The sequence below is a fragment of the Lepisma saccharinum genome, chromosome 18 (genome assembly GCF_977018435.1).
Source record: "Lepisma saccharinum chromosome 18, izLepSacc3.1, whole genome shotgun sequence".
Lineage (NCBI taxonomy): Eukaryota > Metazoa > Arthropoda > Insecta > Zygentoma > Lepismatidae > Lepisma > Lepisma saccharinum.
The window spans coordinates 37,838,990-37,859,458 of record NC_139246.1 but is presented as its reverse complement, the minus strand read 5'-3'; the positions used below and the strand labels follow the sequence as shown (position 1 = coordinate 37,859,458).

At 41.1% G+C, this 20,469-nt stretch overlaps 1 long non-coding RNA gene across 1 annotated transcript in view; it reads right to left on the bottom strand.

The window, feature by feature from the left end:
* The window catches only part of LOC146001991 (uncharacterized), a 49,675-nt gene extending 37,798 nt beyond the window's left edge, over positions 1 to 11,877 (bottom strand). Inside the window, exon 1 of the long non-coding RNA XR_014443659.1 lies at positions 11,855 to 11,877. This is a non-coding gene — a long non-coding RNA (uncharacterized LOC146001991). The remainder of the gene's footprint in view (positions 1 to 11,854) is intronic.
* Positions 11,878 to 20,469: the final 8,592 nt, after the last annotated feature.

Below are 20,469 nucleotides of genomic sequence, written 5' to 3'. Positions count from 1 at the left end.
TTTAGTTATAGTTATTTAAGTTTATTTTTTTTTTCAATTGCATTGCCTACAATTTTTACTAATTTCTAAACGACAGTGTCCCCAAGGCAACGTGTGCATTCCACAAGACAAAATGCATCTTTTATCGTCATGCGGATCTAATGCTACTTTCCTAACTTTGTTTGTTGTAATCACGTGGTCGACGCTCTGGATTCTTTGTTCTATACTTAGTATCGTCGATTGTGAGTAAAGGCAATCGATGTAATCGTGGAAGGTGAGTTTGTTCTCCACCGTATTTTTGCCCACGCCTTTTGCTTTCTTCGTGACGCTACTCTCTGTTCTCATGGCATACATCTTCGAACGCAAACCCGCGAACTCGACAATAATATCACCGTTACATTCATCTTTCAGTTTACCTAGGACTTTTTTGTTACGAGATGGAATTCCAAATCTGTTGGGTTGAGGATACGCAGAAGTATCGAAATACTCAAGCATGGAAGGATTTTTTATGTCTTCGTATAGGTTAGGTGTTTGTATGCTGTAAATAAAGCTGTCGGTGTCCGTGTACAAAAGTGATATTTTATCATTGTAGAAGGGTTTCATCACGTCATAATGAAATTCGAACATGTAAAGTTTCGACAAGTCGAGAACCGTTGCGCCAACGTAAATTGGTTTTCTGAATTTCATCAATTTTATATCTAGATTGAAAAGTGCCAAATTCTCGTTGTAAATTTTTCTCGACTTGAATCTAGGATCGGCTATCCACTTCCGACATTTATTCTTATCGGAAATTAATTTCACGTCTACGTGCTTTCTAACATTCTCCATGGTCTTTCCGTACACCGCATTGTTCATTAATTTAAAGAAGTCCTTTTCTAAATCGGAAGTGGCAGCTGTTCTATGTTGTGTGTTAGTTTCTATGTAAGGTCTTAACCACGTGGAATGTTTAAACTTTAGTATTCTTCTAACATTTACTATCTGAACACCCTTCCCAATCAAAAACCGGAGATTCTTGTAGTGGACGACGTATCTCTGTTTAGGGTCCAATGTTAACAAAAGCTTATCTTGAACCGAGTCGGGTGAACATTTGATTTCGGGAGTCGGAGGCAAATCCGAAAACGTGTCGTGCAGGTGGTCGGAGAATTGGAGATCTACCTCTGCGAAGAAACCACACTCGCTATCGTCGAAATGAATAATGTCTATCGAAGTGGGATCTAACCATTCGAATCCCCCGTAAGGAAGTTTCTGAACCATGGCATGTCCGTAGAGATTATTAACGTCGGCGTAGAAGATGTAATTCGATGCTCGATTTGAATCGTAATCTTCTTTCATGTGTACGTTATTAGCTTTTGCATGTCTCTGTACGCATTGCACCATTCCACCTCGTATCCCTCTTTCGATAAATAGCAACATGTCAACGTCCGATATCAGTTCCAGCTTGACCTTTGTCTGGAATAACATTGCCGACCACGCTAATCCCGGTAGACTGTAGAAATACGCTGGATCTAATTTATAAATATTCGTTGCCGTTTTCCTGAACGCTTGAAAAACATCCGCGAGTATCGTCACGTCTAATTTTAAGTATGCGTCGTGGTAGTCTCCGAGTGTCCTACATTCTAATTTCTCCCACATGAGTTGCGCGTGTTGGTATTCTTCGTCCGTGATTCCTTTCTCTCTGAGTCTGCTGTAAAATTCTCTTGGAAGTGGAAGAGCGTCGTCGTTAAATTTAGAACCATCACTAACATATTCGTAAGGATAAACCCCTTTACGTCTAACGAGTTCTATGTCTACGTTGGGAAAACTAGCTCTAGTTATTTTAAATTGATCGTCGGTGAGTTTGTTCGCTAAAGCATCCAGACTTGCAGAGAGAAATCTATACGAATCCAGGAAGCGCATCTCGATTGTATTTTTCGTTCCCGGAATCGACACTTGCTTGCTGAGACTAATGTAGCGTTCTTCATTCTCGGTCAAGACACCTATACGTTTCGGATCGTAGCCAAGATGTCTCAACAGGTGGTGAAAATCATATCCGCTTCCGTTGTGAAAGAATATGGGGATGAATTTAGGTTTCTGGATTTTAAGATTGCACGTGTTGCAAATTCCACCTATGTAGTTTCCGCTGAAATGATCGTGGTGGAATATTTTTTTGTTCTCATCAGTGAAACTTTGATCACATACCGGACACACCTCAGTGGAATTGTAATTTTGAAGTTCATTTTCAGTTAAAGGTGCCATCGGTTTTGATGTAAGCAGTACGCTACCAATTACCTCAACCTCCTCCACCATTTTTTCCAGGAAGTGTTCGATTACATTTGGCCCGCGGTATATATATGCTTCATTTATTTTATCACGTCGCACAACAACATAGCCGAAACTATTAGGTTGATGAAGCTGGTACGGCGTTGTGGAGGAAATTTCAGGATCCGGTTCGCAGTAGGAGAGTGGTTTCAGGAAAGACTCGAAATCTGCGACGATGATTGCGGGATGTTCCAACAATGCCTTGTGCATTTTGAATTCTTCGACTTCGTTCGTTTCGGGCATCAACATTCTAGCCGGTCTGTTGTCACCGCAATAAATTTTATGTTCGGCAAGTTTATCGATAGCAATTTGACGTCCGGTGTATTTTCGATAATTGAGTTGTTTTTGATCGTCGAACGTGGTTAGGCATCTCGGGCAAACTTCGATGCAATGTTTATACTTGGTAGTTTGACTTCTGACCAAACGTGATAGAGAACGAATTAGCGTGTAATGATAGACATCCTCGTTGGAAATGAGAAGGAGATTTATTACACGAACATCGTCATCGTCGATATCGCTTATCCTGACTGGATGCACGAGATATTTATCTGACGTGAAGGAATATACATTAATAGCGATGCGTTTTCCTGCACGATTTTCGAACTTTGTTATATCCGACAATGTCACCGGGTATTCAATGTCAGACATTACACTTTCAAAGTCGGACTCGTATTGTTTGTAATGTCCAACCCACTGTGGATTATTTTTGCAATAAACAGGATGCAGTGCAGCCAATATACACCAAAGGAAACATTTTTTATCGCTGTTCTGTATATTTAACACAGCTCTCTTGTGTTGAATGTTCGGTGGAAGAGGAACGTAGCTGGAAGCGCGAAGAGGCGAGAATCGGTTCACGTAAACAGTTAACGTGTGAGGACTTCCACACAGAGACCATCCCGACCTTTTAGCCTCGAAACCGTCATGTTTCTTAACCAGCTCGTTGGAAACTTTATAATAGAAGTTGTCCAAATTTTCGACGTCAGCAAAATAAAGAGTCTGGTTTTTTGTACGATGATAAAAAATACTCGTTGTGCCATCAACTTTCTCGTATTCGGAAAACAGAACAACGTATACTTTTATAGAGTTGTTTTCAAGTTTATCTTTCAAAATATTTAGTACAGATGTTTTCGTTTCATGCAAGAAACTAAGGATGTCACGGCCTGCTTCTGACATAATTGAAAAATCCTGGAGTTGGTCGTTGAATGCAGATCTGATTGGTTTGCGTTCATTGGATAATTTAATTTGCTTGGAAGTGGAAGCTTCCGTATCTGCATTATCGATTTTCCTTTTCGATGCTTGTCCGGTCGATGGTTTGCAAATTTTGAGGTGTTTACTTAAATTTGTAATGCTAATCATCTTTCCGCATCGAGCACAAGACTTAGAAGGTGACGAACGATTAATTCTCGAACCTGTTTCGCTACATCTTGCCCTGTGTACCGATAAATTGTTCCTTGAGATTAGCTTCCCACAAGTAACACATTCAGTTTTATTATTTTTACGATTGAAACTGGTGGTGGATGCCATTGCTTTCTCCAAAATCACAGAAATCAAAAAGTCTAGTATATAGCGATACAATTTTCAGGTATGTTATTTTATATAGAATTTCTTGGAGTGATTACAAAACTCAAAAATTCAATCTACTGTAAATAGAATTTAAGGTATGTTATTTATATAGAATTTCTTGTGTGCGAATACAAAAACTCAAGAATTCAATCTACTGTGAATACAATTTTCAGGTATGTTATTTTATATAGAATTTCTTGAGGTGATTACAAAACACAAAAAAATCAATCTACTGTGAATATAATTTTCAGGTATGTTATTTTATATAGAATTTTCTCAGGTCGAATACAAAACTAAAAAATCCGAGACAGTTCAGTAGCGAGGTAGCATAAGAGCAAGATTTGCGGGAGGTAAAAAAAAGCTTAAAAAGTGATGCCAGAGCTTTTTCTATCCATTTTTCTCTCATTGTAGGTTAGTTTAGTGCGTAAAACGTCGTAAAATAAAAAGTAGGTCAAAGGGTAGCTCCAGAACGTACGGTTCCACCTACTGTTCGGAAATCGAAAATAGTGACCGGAAGTGCGGTTATCTTGGAAACGGTAAGACTTAGAAAAAATCTGTTTGTGGATTCGTCATGTACACCTATACGTGAGAAAAAGTATGAATAGAACTTATGTTCGGAAATCCAAAATGGCGACCGGAAGTGGGTTTATCTTGGAAACGGTAAGACTTAGGAGAAATCTGTTTGCGGATTCATCACGTACGCCTATATGAAAGTAAAATATGAATAGAACCTATGCTCGGAAATCCAAAATGGCGACCGGAAGTGGGATTATCTTGGAAACGGTAAGACTTAGGAAAAATCTGTTTGCTGATTCATCACGTACGCCTATAAAAGAAAAAAAGGTAAAGTGCTCCCCTGTGCTTAGCACCACGCCATGAAGGCGTATAGGGGGTGTGGGGGTAACGCCCCACACTTTCTTGATCCGGTCGTGAGTGGGGGTGATGTGATCAGCATCACGCCCCTGACCGCCTTTACCCCCCAGGGTTTCCCCCAGGTACCCATGTTATTCGACGCTGAGTGGGCGCCGGGGCCGCTTCCATCGTTAGAAAAGTTCCCGGATTTGAACCGGCCGGGGATCGAACCCGGGACCTTTAGCATGGTAGTCAGACGCGTTACCGACTGAGCCACCGCGGCCACCTACGCCTATATGTAAGTAAAATATGAATAGAACCTATGATCGGAAATCCAAAATGGCGACCGGAAGTGGGGTTATCTTGGAAACGGTAAGACTTAGGAAAAATCTGTTTGGGGATTCATCACGTACAGCTATACGTGAGAAAAAATATGAATAGAACCTATGCTCGGAAATCCAAAATGGCGACCGGAAGTGGGGTTATCTTGGAAACGGTAAGACTTAGAAAAAATCTGTTTGTGGATTCGTCATGTACACCTATACTTGAGAAAAAGTATGAATAGAACCTATGTTCGGAAATCCAAAATGGCGACCGGAAGTGGGTTTATCTTGGAAACGGTAAGACTTAGGAGAAATCTGTTTGCGGATTCATCACGTACACCTATACGTAAGAAAAAGTATGAAAAGAACCAATAGTGTCCGGAAGTCATGCGGGTTTGGACGTGACGACGCAGTTCAATAACATAGGTTAGACCAAGGAAAAAAACCTTGGTGATTTTATTTCGAGTAAGGTGTTGGCAACACTGCGAGAAAATGAGGCTTATGCCTTACAAGAGAAAACCATTAAGGCGAGCCTCACCGAGCCTCACTTCGAGCCTCATTTTCGGTTTGTGAACCGGTCCACCACCACTACTCTAAAGTAGGTCAAAGCATGTAGAGGCTCTCGTGTAGTTTAGCACGTAATAAAAAAAAAAGTATAGGTTAAGTTATATCACGTAAGATCGTGATATACCTACCAAGTGTGAAGTGGGAAAAAAGGGAAATTTTACTAAAACATCGCTAAACGCTAAAACATCGACAAAAAATTGTCAAAATATGTCAAAAACTGATTTTCAATTGATAAAAAAAGAGGCTACAAATGCATACCTACCAACTACGAGTGGGAAAGAAGGGAAATTTTACTAAAACATCGCTAAACGCTAAAACATCGACAAAAAATTGTCAAAATATGTCAAAAACTGATTTTCAATTGATAAAAAAGAGGCTACAAATGCATACCTACTAAGTACTATTTTGAAACGCTTAACTTACACTACTACGCATATCATCGCGTTTTCCAAAGCACGAACTTTCTTCCTCTAACACACTGTCAAGAAAAATGTACGAGACAAAAAAATGTACGTCAAAAAAAATGTACATGTCAAAAAAAGACTTGATATATAAATAACACACATCGTGAAAAAAAATCTTCGGTATATAAATAACACATTGTGAAAAATTAAAAATTCTCTAACACACACACACACCCTGAATTTCTCTTCGATATGACTGAAAAAATGAGTGACTTCCTAGCATTAAGACAAATGCTAAATTTGTCAGTCGAGTATATAAAAATTCAGGAATTGGACGTCGACAAACCTTACACGATAACTTCCGGTTCAATTGTCTCTAACCAGTATGGTCCCAAGTTGCGTCTGTTGCTCAACGGACAATACAGTCTATTTTTACCAGATCGATACGCTAACATGTTATCCGACGAGAAGCCATCTATTTTAATCGATAACAAAACTCGAATCGTGTACAAGGGGACAAAGGAACATCTTGGTAAGAAAACAAAGCACGTAATAGAATTTGTGTAACGGGCTGCGCGGAGTATATAAAGTAACATACCTTGAAAAAAAAATTACAGGAGAGAGGGAAACAAAAAAAAATCTCAGAACATAATATAAATAACATACCGTGAAAAAAAACATGAAGTCCAAGGGCATCGTATACCAGATACCATATTCGAATCTGAAAACGCTGGGTGCCCTCGATGGGTTACTCACCAAGAAACAACGCGAGAAGAAACGTTCTTGCTTGTCCAAAGGACACGGAATGAAATTGCTGCTCAGCACACCTCAATTGAGACGGTTGCAGCGTTCGCGGAAACAGCAAAAGACAGGGGGGTTCATATTCAGCATCCCGGCCATCCTGGCAGCATTGGGGGCCGTTGGAAGTTTGGCTGGGGGTAGCGCCGCCATCGCGAAAACCGTCATCGACTCAAAGAAGAACAAGGCGGAATTGGAAGAACAGAAACGTCACAACCTGGCCATGGAGAAGAATGGGAAGGCCGTCGCGAGGAAGTTTAAAAAAAAGAAACAGCACTCACCAACCGAGACATTGAATCTCTGATCAAACCGTTACAAATGAAACACTTCAGAGGCGTTTTTATGTCCGACTCGTTACCTTCAACCGTTAAAAAAAGAGAATGCGGAGTAGTCAACTTGGACAGTCAAGAAAATCCAGGCACGCATTGGATATGTTACCGCAAAAATGACAAAGCATTCGTTTTCGATTCTTTCGGAGGTGTTCCACCTACAAATTTAGTTCGTTATCTGAAAACGAACAATCCTATATACTACAACGACGAACGCATTCAAAATTTCGGAGACGTGAACTGCGGTCATCTCTGTCTCTCCATGCTCGCGTTTCTCTATAAAATAAATAAGCCCCAGGTGGATGATTTCCAGAAAGCATTGAGGAACCTGAAAAAGCATCACGATGGGCGTGTTCCATCTCACGAGCGAATCTTCGATCTTGAAACTCACGCTGCACGACGACATCGTCTATCCTAAATCCGTAGCTCTGCGTGCATTCTACAGCATGTACCTCATACCTAACGTCACGCAGCACAACAACAAAATTAGCGTCGGAAGCGAACATATCGTCGTCACGCCAGGTCAATACAATCTTTCTACTTTGCAAGCTCAATTACCCAAAGGCACGTACCTTTCTCAAAATTCGGTCACGCACAGAGTGGAAATCGTATCCGCGACGGAGACCGTGGACCTGGGCACCATAGGAGAACTTTTAGGTTTCGAGAACGACACCAAACTCGAAGCTGGCATCAAGCACACGGAAGTATACATTCCTAAATTCTTGGCCATAGAGACTCTCAACGTACACTGTAACGTAGCGGAAGGCATGATCACGAAATCTGACGGATTATTAGGAAGTCACAAGCAGACGGGAATCATAGCCACGTTCAAACCCAGTTCCGAGTTCATGGAACCGATCATCTACACACCCTCTTCGCCGATCTATTTTCCAGTATGTCGCAATCGCATAGACAACATAGAGTTGGTGGTGACGAACGAGAAAGGAGACGTGGTGGATTTCGCAGGTGCAACGACGACGGCCATCCTGGAGATCGACGTATAATAAATGAAGAAAAATGGAGCAAATCGAAAGTTACGAATTGCAATCTTTCCCTCCCAACCGTCGCACGTTCGCAAATTTGAACAAAGCGAACCGGGAGATCGAATACGACGTGGACGTAGGCGATGGGTTCGTTCATCCTCACCTTCAATTCGACGTGGTGAAGAAAGAAAGCGGAGACGCGTTCCCCGCAGCAGCAAATTTGATACTCTTGGACAACTTCGTGCCTCACCTGTTCTCGCAGGTGGAGGTGAGGAAACACAACACCGTCATCGACAGAATCGATTATCCAGGCATCACGTCGACGGCAGTGGGAACATTGAAATTATCCAAAACGGACGCAGCATACTATCAGGCGGGAGGATTCGAAGCGGGGACGAAAACATCGGCGAGAAGTCACACGGTGCTCTTTCCCATGCGTCTGCTTCCGGGATTCTTCTCGGACTACAAGGAGATCATGTGGAAGGGAGGACTGAGAATCACATTTCGAAGAGCGGCCAACGACAACGACGCACTGATGCGATACAGTAACTTGAACGCGGACGGTATCACGCCGCTGCCCAACACATTACCCGAAGCAGCCAAATGCGTCATCCGGAGCATGGAGTTGAGAATGCCGATCGTGGAATACGAAACGAACTACGCCCTCAAGTACAAAGCGGAGATCTTGAAAAATCCGCAGGTGCCCATTCACTTTCACGGTTACCAGTGCGTGCAGAAATTAGCGTCGGGAAGTCACATGGAATTCGACGTGACGACGCAGTTCAACAACATACAGTTCGACATGCCAGATTTCGTCATTGTACTCTTTCAGACCGGACGCGATATCAGGAAAAAGATTCCAGCAAATTCGACGACTGCAAGATCAAGAACGTTTATCTCAAGAATGGCAGGAACGAAGTGATCCCGCGCGAAAATTAAAACCTCGACATGACCAAAGATGATTACCTCAAACTTTACGAAGCTTACACCGCTTACAAGCGCGTGACCGAGGGAAACGTGGACATGTACTACACGCCCAGCGAATTCAAAACCCACAGGCCCATGTTCGTCATCAATACCACGAAAAGGAAGCAGGTGGTGGTCAACGATCGAACCAAAATCAAGGTCGTCTGCGAGTTCCACGACGCGCTGCCCGAAGACACCGTGTGCAGCGTCATCCTGGTCGCAGAGAAGTCCTTCGCGTACGACGTGAAGAACGAGAGGGTCACGGAGCAGTTTTAAATATTGCCTTCGTCGAGCAAGAATGGCTTTTCTACAACCCCCATTACAAAATTTTTAATCTAAAAAAACGCCCAAAGCACTCCAATAGGTTTGCAGAGTTTTTTAGGATCAAAAAACTAACTTGACAAAATCGAATTTCTTAAAAAAAAATGAGGGGACGCTTGCTTGTACTCTCCTGCTCTCCTAATGTTCACTGAACATGCCCTTCACACACCACAGTCGATTTCAAATACCGCTACAATACCATTTTTTTTTTACATCATGAGGAGAAAAACATCGTAGCAGGGGCCCAAAAAAACATCGTAGGAGATAGAGGTCCCGTTAGGTCGTAGCAGGGGGCCACACACATTGTAGAAGATCACACATGAATTTTAAAAAACACATCGTGGCAGATTACGCTGAGAGCAAGGTCGTAGTAGATTACACTGAGGGATCTTACAGTATGAGGAGACAGCAGCCTTATAGGAAAATGTCGTAAGTCATTTCAAAAGTAGGTCAAAGGACGAGTTAGCATAAGAGCAAAATTTGCAGGAGGTAAAAAATAGCTTAAAAAGTGATGCCAGAGCTTTTTCTGTCCATTTTTCTCTCATTGTAGGTTAGTTTAGTGCGTAAAACGTCGTAAAATAAAAAGTAGGTCAAAGGACTGTTCCAGAAAGAAGCATTCATACTACTTCTTAAAGTAGGTCGAAGCACGTAGAGGCTGTCGTGTAGTTTAGCAAAAAAAATGAATAGGTTAAGTTATATCACGTAAGATCGTGATATACCTACAAGTGTGAGGTGGGAAAAAAAGTGGTGCATTGAAAATTGTACTAAAACATCGCTAAACGCTAAAACATCGACAAAAAATTGTCAAAATTTATGTCAAAAACTGATATTCAATTGATAAAAAAAGAGGATACCTACAAAGTGTTACTTAGAAACAATAAGTTTACACTACTCTCTCCGGTGACGTAACGCGTTCGTGCAAGATCGGCAATCTTCGGATGGCTTTATCTAGTCTTTATGTACCTTGAGTGTGAGTGGCACTTAGGTTCGAGCAAGACGTGAGCCTTCCACATCCCTTTTCGCAAACATGTACTATTATAGTTTACCGAAATCTTTGATTTTGGTGTCAGGCAGGTATACTGTATGATAGAATTTCTTAAAAGTCATGTAAGAGAGACCCAAATGTTAATCTCACTTCCATGTAGTACACTCAACGGCGAAAGAAACCTCCACCATTCTCAGTCGGTCTGTATTACACAATGTGATGACAATGAATTGAAATAAAGACGTCAATAAGTAGAGAACAATGCCTGCTAAGAACCAACATAGTATAATTTCTTAAAACAACACAGGATGTAGATTAAAAAGTAGTGAAAATAGAGGTGGACAATTGGCCTACCATTATCTATGCCGTTGACTGTACACCCTGGACGGCATTTTGCAGACTAACAATGCTCTGGCGTCTAAGGCCTCCCCGATGGCGCAGTGGTAGCGTCGTCGGCTTGTAATCAAGGGGTCCCAGGTTCGATACCCGGGGGGCATATATGGCGGTTCAGATCCCAATTAAACTGTAGGTCGAGTGCCAATTAGCCTTACTGTGTAAAAAAATGGACTTAAAACACCAAATCAACCAATCAATCGCATATGTTTGTGATTGTCCTTTCATCTATTTCATTTTATCGTCATTCATTTTCATCTTTGAAATTAGCCAAAAGAAGCAGAAACGAGAAGTGAAATAAATAAATTCATTCTGTCTTCTTGTTCATCGTGGATTTCGGACCCATGTATGGTCTCTGAGACACATTTTCCAGCAAAACACCTGTAGTAATACATGATTGCATGCCTCCAATTGAAAGAATCCTCCATACATATGCCTTCCCTTCGTGCACAACCCAACAAACTTACAAATGATGGTCGTTTTTGTTTGTTAATGTCTGCAGAGGGAGCCATCTTGTATGTATGACGTCACACTGGCCACACGCCACAATAGTAAGCATGAACAAAATATCACAGGCAGTAACGTTTCCCATTTATATGCCAGAATGTCAAGTAAGGTGTAAATTAACGCTTAGAATCCTTGCAGAAAAGGGCACGAGATAGTTTCACTGGATAAATCTCCATAACATTTCGAGATATGAAAAAGAATGTTTGAATGAATTTTGTTCGCTTTTGAATTTTGAAGAAGACATGTTTCTATATAAAATTGTTAAAAACCACTCTTAAAGGAGTTCTGATCGATTTTCTTTGTTAGTGAATGAAGTGGCAGCGATCTCGGATTTATGACGTCATATAGGCCATATGCGGGCAAAGCATCTAGTAGTACAGGATTGTGTACCACACTAGCAACGTATCACCGCTAGTCATATATTCCCTTAATTCAAAAACCAATAGTCCGTGGGACTATGAAATATTGACATATGCCCCTGGAATATAAAACGAACTCTGTCGAATTTTTGTGACGAACTGCTTAAAACTAATAAGTATAATTAAGAGTGTCATAATGTACTAGCGAGAAAGCAGCAACTACTTACGATGCTTAACGAACTTATCCCCAAAGTCGGCTCCCGGAATTAAGCTCAATTAACTTGTATATATAACTCCTTGAAGGGTTTTTCCGGGTGTTCTATCATTGATGTACGGATATCGAGGATCATAAATTCACCAAGGTTTCGAACAGGAAACACTCATTAGACAAAAATTTATTTATGAGAATAGCGTGACGACATGCGATACCTGTGGAATGCACAAATTGAAGGTTGCCCATTGGAAGTAGGACAGTTATGCTATCTCAAGACTCATTTGGAGTGCTTTGGTTATATTGGCCCGCTTTTATAATTGTTTCCCTATCTGTGCTATTAGTTATGTATTTAAGCGCCATTATTTTTAAAGGTTACCAAAACTAAAATTAAGGGTGGTGTTGTATTATTATTATTATTTAACGCTGCTTCAGAAGGTAGGTAGGTCTGAAAAGGCGACGAAAGAAACACTTGAGACGACCTCCATGGCGAACTGGTTAACACAGTACGGTACGACTCCAGGGGTCCCATGTTTCAATTCCTTTGCTCTGATTTGCTTTTGAGTCATTTTTGGCTAAATTGCGAAGATGGTTATGAGTGATGATATGATGAAATTGATGAATGGACACTTACAAACATCCATGCGCAGGTCGAGTTTCGAACCGGCTACTCTTGGCATCGTAGCGCGATGTGCTAACCACTCCACCACGGAGATGGCATGTTAGAATCCCGGCCTGGCTTGGGTGTTCTTTGTGAGTTTGCCTTAATCAATTTCATCATACCATCACTCATCCTAATCTCCGCGATTATCCAAAAGTGGTGGAAAAGCAAAGTAAAATGAACGAAATTAATCTTTGAATCAACCGAGACGATACCGAGACTGCTCTTTATAAATCGAGAGGAAGCGTTTACAACTCGACCAAGTCTCGCCGGATCTCGTCTCGATACTTGGTCGGCCAAACGATTCGATAAACCAAGCTCCAAGAGGACAACTGTTTGAACTGTTTGAAGAGTAGAAGTAGCGGACTCCAGTGCACGAGATCGTATAACAACTACGATAGAATGGGCTGGCTGTGCAAAATAATCCACAATTATACACTATGTAGCCAAAAGTCACCGGAGAACGAAGTGAACATGGCGATAGTGTCTTTGTCTGGGGCTGTTTTTCCTGGTTTTGGCTCGGGTTATTAGTTATGGTCATTGGCAATATGAACAGTCGTGAGGACATTTTAGACATAGCATGCTGCCCACAATGTGGCAACAGTTTGGAATGGATCATACTCCCCCTATCCATAAAGCAGGGTCCATTTCATCGTGGTTGGAGGACAATCAGGTGGATGTGCTTAGCTGGCCCGCTCAAAACCCTGACTGCAACCCCATAGTACATCTTTCGAATAAACTGGAGCGTCGGTTGCGTCTCAGACACACTCCACCGAAAACCACCCATGAACAATTCACGAGGCTATAGGACGAATGAAAACAAAATACCACCAGCAATATACCAGAACTTAGTGGAAAGCCTTCCCCGAAGAGTAAATACTGTAATAAAAGCGAAAGGAGGTCCGATATCTTATTAGTTACCTGGCTGGTGTCTTTGATGTGAACAGCACTCGGTGTCCGGTGACGTTTGGTTGGGTAGTGTATGTTTCGCTTGCTCAAACTCGTTCGAGTCTCCCACGATCGAGCGTACCACACTCGTAGTGGAATGATTGACAACTTCCCGTATTTCAGAGCCTAATAAGCAACACTGTCAACCTAATACCTGTACATGGAAGGAAACCACTCTATGCAATTACAAATCGAAATCATAATTCCGTATATTATTATGTAAGACTCAAATACAATATATATGAAAGTATGCAATTATCTACAGACGGAAACGTAAAATGAATACTCATGTTGACAGACCTGCCTAAGCAACTACAAATATTGTATCACAGTGCAATAAGTACGTATACAACATTCTTCCCTTACCGAAAATGATAATCATATTCTGCGAAATAATAAAAGGCAGCTTTACATTCAATCGAACATCATTTTTAATGTGCCAATAGGTGGGTTTCATGTCACGTCATGTTTGCGGCCAATTTTTTCGTCGTTTTGAAGGAAATACCAAATATGTAACGTTGATTACTACATATGACCTACTGAACGTTTGCTTTAAATCAGAATGTCTGTGTTAAATTCTCCCTCCCGCCCGCTTGAATTCCGTATGCTTGCAAGAACTGGCCTCAATCATGGCTTCTCGAAGTCACAAAACAACAGCTTGTGACGTGAGTGAAATACATCTATAATCGTAGAATCATAAAATGTCAGCGTAGGTAGTTTCAGCCCATAATCATTTATTCATTTCCATATATGCTATGAATTGGTAAGATAGGTTAAATTAAATTTTAATAAGGAAATAATGACTATGTTCACTTAAGTTTTAATTTCACTGCGTCTTTTACTAAAATACCCAATTTTCATTGCCCACTACCACAGACAAATGACGGAAATAGTGTACTAAAGGGGTTCGAGAGTTCGAGTGTACTTCGCTAGTTCGAGCGTTTTTCGCTCGAGCGGAAGACCTATCAATTCTGTATGGCATCTAGCGTCACCTGTGTGAACTGTTGACGCTGAAGCGAAAAGTCTTCATTGTAGTACTCTATTACCTATCCTTTGAATAACTTGATGGTTGCATTTAACCTCAATAAGAAATATGAATAAAACCGAAATGGAAAATTTTACGGCTTGGTCTCTAAGTGGAACAAGTACTTCTTTGAAAATTCCCTGTCCAAGCACACATTTATATACTAACATGAAGGGTGTGTGAAGTTTCGAAAATTATAGAGACATTACGATAAGACAGATAATTATGATTTTTTACGTAGACGTCCAGTGTGAAAGTGCACGCAACCGAAATCACCGAATGACATGTTTGACGCCAATAATCGATATTGCGTGAGTGAAATAAGGTGACAATTTACTATCATTGAGGCTAAAAATTTTCATCGAGGCTGGAACTGATTGTTACGACCTTTTAACCAAAGGTGACAGATCACGTAACTTACATTTTACGTTCGCTACTAAGTGTTGTCAGGGGTAGTAAATTAGAAAAGGATTATTAGTCATATGCAGCAGAGGTAAATTATTTTTACACCTGCCAGGGATGTGTTTATACCCCTCAAATAAAATGGATTTGAAATAATATACAGGGTGTTTTATAATAGACTTTACCACTTTGTAATTATATATAAATTTATTCACACGCCTCACAGAGCTGGTTTTGGTGTCATTTTTTTTATCAAAATACATCACGTTTTGACACAGGTAGTAGCTTAGTTCCGAATCACACCACCGCTAGTGCTAGCGAGAGTTGTACCAAAATGGGTGCCTTCACTGGTTTCCAGTGAGTGTTTGCAGAGTTTGCAAATTCACTGCCAGCAAGATGGCGCATCGCCTCACTACCTCAACTACGTCCGGGATTTCCTCAGTAACCTCTTTCCAAATGAGTGTATAGGTTGAGTTGGGCCGATTGCATGGTCACCTCGTTCACCAGACCTGACACCTCTTGATTTTTACTGGAGGGGATTTATCAAGGATAAAGTTTTCAGACCACCCCTACCTGCTACACTCGCTGATCTCGGAGCAAGAATCTACGCTGCAGTTGAGGAAGTTACGCCTGACATGCTGCAGTGGGTTTGGCAAGAAATCGACTTCAGATGGTATGTCTACCAATTTACCAATGGAGGTCACATTGAACCTTACTAACTTATAGGGTAAAACCGTGATGTATCTTACTACAAAATGACACCAAAATCAGCATTGTAAGTCGTGTGAATAAATTTATATATAATTTCAAAGTTGTAAAGTCCTTTATGAAACACCCTGTACTATACCATTTCTGAACTAGGTGACAAACACAATTGAAAAATCATTCTTGCCCATTAACATTTTCCTGCCGAAAGGTATGCAGAAAAAGGGAAACAGAATTTCATCAGTGGTTGACTGCCTTTTCTTTAGGAAGTTCTCTTGTTGACTTCTAGCCACTTTTAAAAGCTTGCATTCTGCTTTTTTTCCTTTCTTTTTTTTTTTTTTTTTGCCTTTAGCCGGTCCGGATTAAGCGATGTCCGGCTTATCTGGGTCCGGATAAACGAGGTTTTACTGTGTACTGTTTCTTAATTACGTCATAACTGTATTAAGTAAGATTTAATAGCCTAATTCAGAACAATTGTTCTATGGTACTTAGAACCGCAAGGTAATATTTAGTTTACTGACTCGTAACATATATACAAATTTGCAGACAAAAAAACTCACAAATAAACCCCTGAGTGGGCCAACGGGGCCAGCAACGAAGGCGGGCACTAGCCCCCTCCCGCACGAGAAATCTGAAAATGATCATGTAATTCGAATGGCGAAATTCAGGCGATATTTTATTACAAATAATATTGTTTTCTGCCTAGTTTTACAGGATGTCAGATACAGCAACTAACTGCCATGTCAAACAAAATAGCGAGAGAACTTTCTCACAAGAGAACCATGTAGACTGACGCAACCATGGCAAACGGGACGTAAAATGTTTCTTCGGGATGTGATTTGAAATAATATTAATAATCCTGACGTTCGGGAATGAAAAAATCCTCCATTTCCCGACGAGGTCGGAAATTTTTTAAAATTTCCCGATGTGGTTTGAATCTCGAATTGTACACACTATTTCCTCTTCAAGTGGTTGTCTTTGCACTTCTGGAAAAAAAACTGTTAATTTTTTTAAAAAAAATGCATACTCGATATAGGCACTATTCCGATCAGCCGTTCTAAAAAGTCGAATATTTTGCTTCCTGTTACTGACAACGCGGATTTGAGGAGTGAAAGTTGTTCCGTGGGGTGTCAGATATGTTGTGCAGAAACATCGAGAAATTCTACGAAAAACCCGGAGAACCAGACGTAATTTTGTATGGCAAGGTGAGTGCGTTGTGGATAGAATTGGTGCTTTGTATATAAATGTTTGCCTATCATTTTGCGTGTTCCGTGTTTATGCTTGAATGTAGGACAGCAAAATTCAGGTCAAACGTGGACAAGAATGTGCTGGCTGTAGCATGTTGCATCTGTAGCTATTTGGTGAGAGATAAGGGAACTACAGAAATATTTGTTAGCATGCACAAAGTGGTACATATTCGATCGGCGGAAATGGTAAAATTGAGATCAGCGAGGTATACAGTTTGAGTTCCATTACCGTAAGGCGTGCAACATATTACTTCACAAAGTATATGCGATGTTCAATTTATAGTTACAGATGCCTTGCAAAAGAACGCAGAAGAAGGTATATCAACAGTATTCGTCCCGAGTTCTCGAAAATGCCGTGCAGAGTATTCTAGAGTGACACTTATATATACGCGGAGCATCGCAACTTTATCATATTCCATTGGCCACCCTCCAAAATAAAGTAACGATGGCACGTCAAGAAACAGTGTGTTTTTTCCTCTTCCAGGATTGATGTTGGCCATCCAACAGTTTTCTCCAAGCACGTGGAAGACTCAATTGTGGAGAAACTGACGTTCTGTATTGGGAAGGACGTGGATTGGGACTGACACCGATGGATGTGCGGTAGCTGTCTAACGATGTATGTAGTCAAACAGCGTTATTAAACTAACAGAACATGCAGTTTGTTTATATTTTGTTCCTCTAGGCCTACGCCATAGATGATGTTAAACTTGTAGAATATACAGTATTAAGAATACTGTTTCTTCACTCAATGTTGATCCAAATTGTACCGCACGTTGATCAGATTTGTACCTACCTAGGTGTACAGTAAGGTTGTTCGCTTTATATCCGACCATTTTTGACGGGTACCACGCCGCCACCACCGATCATGTTCTATTGGACCCCCAGCATTGTGGACCATCGCCCAGCATCGCAGTTTCCATTGCAGCAAGCTCCGGCGCAGGACAGGCATGGGAATTCTGTCCTACTCCTCCCTGCAAACTTTCCATAGACCATCCAAGGTGCGCGGCGACGATGTTGAAGACGTCGTTTCAACAGTCCGAATGCGCAAAAATCCATTGGACTGGCATCTGGGCTTTTCACAGGAATGTCTGCAAACGGAATGACACGAATTCCTAATTCCTCTGCCATTTCCTGATAAAAACGTAGTGATGTTTTGCAGTATGACTCGAAACCTTGTCATATGGATCATCATCTGGTTCGCGTCCATTCCATACAATTGTGGGATGTCTCTCCGATAGATAGGTGTTAGGATGGAGTCTTGAAAGTATCTGGCATTCACCTTCACGTTTTTGTCCATCTTGCTTATCATCAACTTACCCTCATATCCGAATCCCGTCACAACCATAAAGCCACGAGGGAAACTTTCCCTGCACTGACGAACAAAGTTACTGCGCCCCTCGCCGTCAATGTCACGGTATGTGATCGCCCGAATGTGACTACCAGCAGTGAGATGGGCATATGATTCATCCGTTGTGGCAACTTTCTTCCATTTGGAACCAGGTACTTTTCATACAGTTTCCTGCAATTCGTCTTACGTTCGGCAATGTAACGCGGTAGAAGGTGGTGTACACGGGCCTTCCGCACACACTTCAACCTGAGGCGCTTGCGAATTGTTTTGTTCACAGTTGACGGTGCGAGGTGAAATCTGTGGGCCATATTACGTTGAGTCGGGGGATTTTCTTGGCACCCCAATCGACGGATCAACCTTCGCACTACGGGTGACACTTTGCTTGCAGCCCTTCTCCTGGTGATATTTGTGGGTGAATGTTTCGCAATGAGAGCCTGTTGTGTGTAACGGGCCGCAATAGCTTTCGCAGTAGTCACACCGAGTGTTAACCCATTCTCCCGACACTGGTTCACAATGCGTACGTATGTAAACTTAGCATGGAAAATGTGTACGTATGAAAACTTAGCATTGGAAAGGGCCATTACGTAATCCTCTCAATACCGGTTGATTTTCGGCGCCATTTGATAACATTCACTACCAACACTCACGCACCTACAAGGTCAGACACTACACTGCCCCCGTCAGCAGACCCATAGTTCCAGCATGATACACCAGGTGGCAGCACGGAATCGAAAATGGTCGGATATAAAGCGAACAACCTCTGTAATTCTAATCAAATTTTATCTGATCAAATTCGTTCTTCTGTCTAGAGTAGCACGGTAAGCATTTCATTGGCACAAAAACTGCAATATTGCTGCCTATTGTTTTCAAATTATATTGAACAAAGTTTTAATTGATCGAAAATGTACCACATTACCCAACTTATAGTGCAGAAAATATCAAGAGTTAGCCTCTTTTAAATAAGATCCGTTGTAATTTCTCGGCAGTTCGGGATTTTTAAAAGCCGGGATATGACCTCGATAATTCACACCCCGTCATTTTGAAATATTTTTTTTTATTTGTTTACTGTACCCTTTGGGAGTCAAAACATGGATCAGAGATGGCATGAAGGACAGTAGATTAAGTGGTTTCTGTTCGATATCTGTGTATTGTGAAAAACTACAAAAATACAAATATGTTAAGTTCCCGCAACTGCGGGGTGTGAGTGGCTCGACACTGTATCTGTAAACAGACACACGCAGTCGCAGGAACAAAGTTAATTTCCCTCAGCTCCTGTAGTCAGCATCATGGGAACTCCAAGAGTCCGCACTGGAGCCATCTTCAGGTGGGCAAAAGAAAGACTCGAACCACCGGATATAGATTTTATATTGTTTTATTAGAGTAAGTCAATTTATGTACATCGGAATAGAAGGAGCTCGAGACTGAGAAACCGGGTAATTGCGGTTTTTTGTATATGATGACTTCTTAAATATCCGCCTGAGATCGTTCCTAAGAACTATACTCAGTATAGAAAACCTGCGGGGTGTAGGCGACTCAACACTAGGCCTGTAAACAGACCCACGTAAGCGCGGATACCAAGAAACAACTCCTTTTGCAATGAAATTTCGGCGTATTTATACCCGATTTCTGTACTCTCGAACCCCTGACTAGCAAGCTATAATCTTTCTTAAATTACAATAAAATGAGCAGATTATACATAATTTGGATTTGATAAATTATCAAAAAGGTTCTGACACATCTTTTACAGTTAACAAATACTTGTACATCGATAAGTATAAAATTAAAAACTTCCGCCATTTGTTCTTACATAAAGGTTAGTAGCATCTTTTTAAATTTTAATTGGCGTTCATTCGATTTCGTCATAACATTTAGTTTAGCGGAGTAATCAAATCTACTGTTTTGGTTATAAAGGCCTCCCCGATGGCGATGTGGCAGCGTCGTTGCCTTGTAATCAAGGGGTCCGGGGTTCGATACCCGGTGGAGGCACATAGTGGTTCGGATCCCACTTTAAACTGTAGGTCCAGTCCCGATTAGCCTTGCTGTGCACAAAGTGGACTTAAAACACCAACTCAACTCAACTCTTTTGGTTATAACATATGTTTTAGTTTTCATGTTGGCACCTTATTCAATTTTTCTTTCTTTCTTTATAAATAATTTAACAAATTTATCAAATTAAGCAAGGCGTAACAAATAACTGTCCATCAACAAAGTTATAGATGTTTATGGAAAGGACGTAAGGCAAATCGAGTTTGTACCTAGATAGGAGACTGGAGTCTGAACTTGTAAAGTAATAATA